The sequence below is a fragment of the Poecile atricapillus genome, chromosome 10 (genome assembly GCF_030490865.1).
Source record: "Poecile atricapillus isolate bPoeAtr1 chromosome 10, bPoeAtr1.hap1, whole genome shotgun sequence".
NCBI lineage: Eukaryota > Metazoa > Chordata > Aves > Passeriformes > Paridae > Poecile > Poecile atricapillus.
The window spans coordinates 7403854-7409902 of record NC_081258.1 but is presented as its reverse complement, the minus strand read 5'-3'; the positions used below and the strand labels follow the sequence as shown (position 1 = coordinate 7409902).

General features: G+C 47.5%; 1 protein-coding gene across 5 annotated transcripts in view; it reads left to right on the top strand.

Annotated features, from left to right (window-relative positions):
• The first annotated feature begins 752 nt into the window (after nucleotides 1-752).
• The window catches only part of ZNF536 (zinc finger protein 536), a 340166-nt gene continuing 334869 nt past the window's right edge, over nucleotides 753-6049 (top strand). For 3 of the 5 annotated variants that reach the window (XM_058846306.1, XM_058846311.1, XM_058846310.1), the window contains exon 1: nucleotides 753-913. The gene's annotated coding sequence lies outside the window, so the exon portion shown is untranslated. Of the gene's footprint in view, nucleotides 914-1700; nucleotides 1796-6049 lie in introns of those variants that run through there. The other 2 variants (XM_058846307.1, XM_058846308.1) reach the window with 2 other exon arrangements.

Here is a 6049-nt window from a genome sequence, read left to right as displayed (position 1 = left end):
CTGGCTTATTTACATTAAATACGCCACAAGGTTACAGTGCAGATCAACGTCACTTTATCGCTGATTACTTCTCTTAAACGCCGGAGCGGTGACTGATGCTCCGGTCCCCCTGTCCGCCAAGGTTTCCCCGGGAGTTTTTTTTTTTTTTTTTTTTTTTTTTTCGGAGAAACAGACTTTGCATAGTTTCGGGAGCAGGTAAGAAGGGCGCTTTGTGGAGCCCGGCGCTGCCCCCGGGGGCTCGGCGGGGTTTGCGGGGCGCGGGCAGGGCCGGCGGGGCGCGGGCGCGGGGGCTGCGCGGGCGCGGGGGCTGCGCGGGGCGCGGGCAGCGGCGCTGGCCGGGGGGCTGCGGAGCGGAGCGGGCTCCTCGGGGTGTTTACACGCGCTCAAGGTCACGACCAAGCTGCGCCGTGTTAAATGGTTTCTTAGTTGCTAGACAGGGAGAAAAAATGGACGATCACAGACCATTCTTTGTAGATTATTATATCAAGGGTTCAGCTTTTGGCTCATCAAAGCTAAATGCCGCAAGACCTATCTAGTTGCTGTGAATTATGCCAAGACGACAATGGAGTGCTTTTTTAATGGTACAATGCATTTCACCTACCAGATAGGGGGAGTCCACGCTGAGAGATGGGGATGTCTTGTGATGTTGGGTGATCAGTATCAATGAAGGGGGTTATTCTGAAAAGAGACAGATTAAAATAAAGCGCTCTTTGCTCGGGATGTGCTGGAAGCAGTTGGGAGGGCTACCCGGAGCGGGCGGCCGCGGCAGCCCCGCGCCGCACTTTTCCCCCTCCGCACAAGAAAATGATCAAGTCAATCATGTGGACATGCTTCATTATTCATTGAACACAATCTTTTACAACGCTCCGTTTACGTGCGGGAGTTTCTTCTACGCTTTGCTTTAAATTTTAAGGTAAGAAAGACAAAGGTAAAAAGGGGGTTTTTGAGGATCCGGGAGGCTCCCGTAAGCCATCAAAGAGGCTCCAAAGTCAGTCCGGAGTATGTTTTTGTGTTTTATTTCTTTTTAATCATCGCAATGGGGCCTGCGTTTTCCACCGTGATTAAAAAAATACAGTATAATTAAATATCCATAGCAGTGACGTTTGCAAGCAGGGCTGTCAGGGGAAAAGCAGAAAATAATGAAAGGAGCGGAGAAGCCATTGAATGGCGCTATAGAACTTAGCCTGAAGAAAACCCTACGTTTTTCCTCTTTCTCTCTCGTTTCTTTTAAAACCGTTACTTTACAAAAAAGGAGCGGGCGGGCGAGGCGAGGGGAGGCGAGTGCCGGCGGCGGCCGCAGCGCTGCCCGGGGGCCGCCCGCCGCCGGCCCCGGCCCGCACCGACCCTGCCCTTAACTTGCCCAGAAACTTTTTGTTTTAAAGGGTTGCTGCGGAGCAAACTTTGCTGAAGTGACTTTAAACGCGGGCCCCCCTTTCTTCCCTCCCTCCCCCGTTAGGATCCCGGCTAATCGTGCTGTAATTTGTAAACTCCCCCCCTCTCTTTTTTTTTTTTTTTTTTTTTTTAATCAAAGTTAGCTGATGCATACCATGTGTCAAACTTGTGAGATTCAAGTGCCTAAGAGACCTGCCATTTTGTGCTCTAATCGACCTCTTATGAATAGGAGCCGTGCATAATGCTGCGAGGAGCGTTGTGACATTCAAGTAGGCACTAAATGTCAGGCCAGGTCTCAGCCCTTTCGGGGGGAGCGGAGCGCGCCCGGCGGCGCCGCGGGGAGCGGGGAGGCACCTGCCAGCCCGCCGCCGGGGCTTTTGTCAGCGCCCGGAGAAAGTAACAGGTTAAGGAGGAAACTTAAATGGCAATCCCCGGCGGGGAGGGGGGAGCATCACCTTCCCGGCGGCGCGCCGTGCGCGGAAGGGCCGCGGGGGCGCCGCTGCCTGCGCGGGGCAGCGGCCTCGCTCCCGGAGCGGGGGCTGCGCGGCCGGGAGGCGGGGGGCACCGGGCCGGCGGCGGGATTAGCGGCAGGGGGGGAGGAAGGAGAGATTCTTTGAGGCTGTGTAGGAAAGAATCCAGATTTTAATGCGCCCATCTGTTGCAGTTTTGCAAATAATTAATATATATGTGTGTATGTGTGTGTGTGTGTGTGTGAGAGAGAGAGAGGAGCTGGGGGAGCGCTGCCGCCTGTGAACTTCAACGCAAAATAAAAGGTCGCGAAGATTTATGCTGTTTATCGGAGGGTCCGCGGCTCCCGCGGGGCGGCTCGCACGGGCTCCATCCGAAAAGTTAGTTGCCGGCGTGCCCCGGCGCGGCGCGGGGCGGGGGGCACGGTCCGGCCGCGGGCGCGGCGGGCGCGGCGGGGAGGGCTCCGGCCGCCGCCTGCCTGCGCGGCGGGCATTGTTTCGGGGTGCGTGCGGCGGATGTGGCCGCGGCTGATACAGTGTCGAGGCGGGGACGTGATTTGTCAGATGCCTCGGTTGGCGCTCGGGCAGCGGCGGGCCGGGCAGCGGCGGAGCGGGCGCGGTGCGGGCGCGGTGCGGGGCAGGGGCGGGCGCGGGGCGCGGCTGCCCGGCCGCCCGCGGCGGGAGCGCTCTGCGGGGCTGTGCATTCCCTCGCCGCCCCCCGCCCCCCCGTGCAGTTTAAAATAAATCCAACAGGGGCCGTGTTTGCTGAGCTGATGTGCCCGGCTGATACAGATAGCGGCGGCGAGCCGCCCGCTTCTGTGGAAAAAGACTATTTTAAGTGTCATAATTAAGTTTAGAAGCCTTGTTTGGGCTCATTCACTGCTCGAAATAAAAAGGACTGGCTGCTTTTAGACCCTTTCTGAAGGGGTTGGCTAAGCGCCTCTGCACGTTCGCTTGGAGAAGAATGTTTTCTTTTCTAGTTTAATATTAGAAACTATATTTTTACTTGTTTAAACCGGATTTGATTATTCTTGTGGAGATTTCTTCTCTCTCTTCCCCCCCCCCCCCCTCCTATCGCTCAAATCTTTGTTCATTGTTCATTGACTGTGGAAGGCTGCTTAAATGTACGGAGAGAGGGGGGAGGCCCCCTCTGTGGTTTGATGTTGAAATAGTAAACCTGAATGAGGAGGGTGGCTGGAAAAGTGGACATTGCAGCTTTAATTAACTTCAAGATGCTTCAGCGAGGACCAGAGCGTAGTAGTGACGTTGCCTCATAAATCTGTCCAGTACAGTGCGTTGCATTGAACTATTACAGTATCACCATCATATTGAATATTCACTACCTATCCGGGAGCAGATTTGCATAATTGGATCTTTTTTAAATGAAACTTGTTTGCAAAAACCCAAACAAAACCAAAAAACAAAAGCCCAAGTGAAAACCGCGGCGATCTGCATGATTATAAAGGGTTCAAACATATCCGAAAAGTAAGTGACCTGCATAAGTACATCAATAGGTTAAGTGCAAATAAGATGAGAAGTGCTTCTGAAAGCTGTACATTCCCTATGTGGTCTCTTGGGTTATTTCTCAATAGCGGGATTTTTTTGTAGCCTCAGGGATTTTAGGTTTTCTGTCTGCTTTCATAACTTTTTCCCTCACAGTTGTTATACAAGGTGAGGCTTTTGTACCATGCCTGTGTACCTGTAGTGATATTTTTAAAGAAAATAGATTAACAATTTGTAATTTGTGCTGTTTGACTTGTATAATTACGGCTACTGTGGAAGGGAAATGTGTATCGCTGTTATATTTCTGGTCATTGAATATATCATCACTAAATATGTCAGAATATTCAAATATTGTTTGTGTATGTGTTTGTGTATGCTTAAAAATCAACTAAGTTATCTAAGATGTTCCTTCTTAAATCAGAGAGTCAACTAGCTTTTTTAACGTATGTGTACCCCCCCATTTGACTGAGGATGAAGATGACTGAAGTAATTAAAAATATCAGCAATTTTTAGAGTGAATTTGTTGCTTCTATGCAGACCCCATCCCCTCCTAACCGAGTGGCTGGCTTGCAATATTGCAGTTTTGGATCGGGCAGGTTTAGAAGTATTTTGTAAAAGCAGATGCTGGTGTTTCGGATGCTGCGAGGGAAAGTTGTGGAGGGAGGGCAGCTGGGAGCTGGAAGTTGCCTCGTGGGGAAGGGGAGCAGCCATCGGTGGGGCGAGCCGGGCAGAAGTGCAAAGTCTGCGTGCAGCCCAAGCCTTGCCCCGGCTCTCCCCCCTCCCGAAGGCTGCTTTAGTTATGATGTCATTCTGATAGTGGAGAGCAAATGTCTCCTGATTCTACCATTAAACGCCTGGCTGATTTGCCTGATAATGATAGCATTGACGTCCTGCTCCTTGACAAATGCAAGCCCTATGAGCCCTATGAATTAACTTTTTTCCCATAGCTGGGAGCCAGCTAGCTTTACGACTCATGAATGTAGCAGCACTTCTTTGACAGATTACTTTGAACCTCCTCAATTCTGCAACAAACCCCCTACTCTAAACACCACTTCTATTAGGCTGCTAGCAAACCCCTGGACAGTTTGGGCCTGATCTGCAGGGCTGCTGAGCATTCATCACTTCCACTGACTTCAGATGGAGTTGTGGGTGCTCAGCAGCTTTGAAAATCAGGCCCTGTGTTCAGTCAACAGATGATGCATTTTTTTGGCTTGTTTGGTTTTTTTTTTTTTTGTTATTGTTTTTTAAGTCAGACAGTTAAAGAGGGCTCTATGATTTCTAGTCATTATAAAAATATTTGTAAATAGCTTGAGTTGTTTGTCCTAGTCTGGTCTGTTTTACCCTTTCAGTTCTCCTTTTTTTAACAAATTTTATTTCAAATTAATCTTCTAGTGGATGTGCTGTTAATCTTCATAAGAAAAGAATCATAAATGAGTTGTTTAAAGTTTTCAGAATGTTGTAGAAGAAAAATGTTTCCAGTTTGGTACCAAGTGCTGAGAGATTCGATTGCTGTTTCAGAACGTGCACTAGAAGAGTCTCGGTACAGTTGCTAAACCCTGCGACTGGGTGCACTTTCTCATGTCTGCTCTGTCTTCAGATTTTGCTCCTGACTCTGAATTTCTATTCCTGCAGGTAAATGAGATTTAATATGATGGGGTTTTTAAAGTGCCAGTGACTTAACTTTGTTTTCATGTGCTGTTACGATGATGACAATTAACAACTGCAGATGTAAGAAAGGTCAGCTTCTCTGTTACTTTTGCAGGGAATGAATGTGAAGTATTTTCAGGCTAAAGCTGTGTTTTGCAAATGATTTCCTGAAGACACAAGTTGCTATGATGGAAACACTGTATTAAAACTCTTTTGATAAATTGACTATGTCTTTATTAATGGAAAAGAAGAAAAAAGAATTGTTCTACGGGCTTTTTGACTTCTGAACATATTTAAGCTCTAATACTCAGCAAGTTGTCTGGCACTGTCTTCACTGTAGACTTTTATATAATGAAGAGGCTGATTGTCATATTTTTGTCCATGCCAGAGGCCAATAACCCAACCCATTCATTATCAGAAGAGAGTAGCCTGTAAGTTGCAACATCAGTACCACTGTTTTGCTTGCAGCAATGAAGACAGTGCTGAGATCAGAAATTGTGATCTTCAGTACAGAAAGCTGACACATTAGGTTGTTTACCCACCATGCAGCCTTAGGTGACCAAAGAGATTTGCATTAGAACTGATGTAGAAAATCCACTAGTCCATTAAAATGGGCTGTACTTATTCCCTGGGAAGCACAAGTTTCATCAAGTGTGGGGAAATCAGTAAGAAGTAATTTTTCCAAATGTTGATTTTTGCTTAAAGTTGACTTTGAATTGCACAGGTGTTTTTAGAGTGCCTTGACTAAAAAAAAAAAAAGACATGATTTATATGAATTTTATGAAAATGGGAACTAAAGCCATAGATAGATTTATTTTTTCTAGTTTGAGTGTGGACAATTAAAGACTTTTAATCTTCTGATTTAGTGTACTTTAATAAGACTGTAAGCAAATCTAAATTTTAATATCTGAATCTCTCTCAGATACCTGAAGAGATGTATATCAGCTCTTCAAAATGCTGAAAACAGCGTGATCTTGGAAAACTATTTTTCTATCCTCTCTTTCATACCTTGCATTTTTCTGAGTTGCAAGCAATTTGGA